The following is an 864-nucleotide window of genomic DNA, read 5'->3' on the forward strand; positions in this document are numbered from 1 at the left end:
TTTTGAAAACTACTGGGAAATTTAAATTTTTGACCTCCCCCAATGCACCAACGATATTCACTTTCTGATCAAACAAGATACTAAAGTTGAAAATCGTAGCATTATTTCGACTACTTATCGTGTACACAGACACAAAAAAAATAAAAAAATAAAAAAAAAAAATAAAAAAACACACATCATTGTAAAATCAATACATTCATCGTTCCACTCAGAATCTAAAAATGTGGGTAAGTGGATGTCGCTCTGCTGTACAGTAGGTTACAAGTGGGTCATTGTATAATGGATAGTATTAAATTTGAATTCAATGATATAATATCACTGTATAAGAAAAACGATTCTGAGCGGAGACGGTTTGTCAGTCTAGATATTAGACATACATATTATAGGTATACTTATCTATAGTATTATTAATAATTTTAAAATTAATCATATCACAATATCCATTAGGTCACGCGTTATACATCAACAATAGACCGTAGTGCTATCATAGATATATAATAGTATACTTTAGAAGTTTCAAGTACCCACATATAATATTATACAATCACAACAAAATAACTAAAATAGTTATTCCAGGTTTTTTAATATGTAATTTCGTCCAAATTTGAACTTAAAATTACTATAAAAATAAACTGTGCTTATGTATTTCTTAGAATTTTTGGTAACAGAATTAAATATTTACGTGGAATCTTGTTTTGAATTTTTAATCCTTAGATATAAAAGTTGAACATTTTATAAATTTTTAACTACAATGATTGATAATTTTCGAGATTTTGATAAATGTTGTCAAAATTCGATCTTCAAATTCTTATAAAAAAAAATTGTGCCTATGTATTTTTAATATTTTTCAATTGATATTGTAAC

The sequence above is a fragment of the Acyrthosiphon pisum genome, chromosome A2 (genome assembly GCF_005508785.2).
Source record: "Acyrthosiphon pisum isolate AL4f chromosome A2, pea_aphid_22Mar2018_4r6ur, whole genome shotgun sequence".
Lineage (NCBI taxonomy): Eukaryota > Metazoa > Arthropoda > Insecta > Hemiptera > Aphididae > Acyrthosiphon > Acyrthosiphon pisum.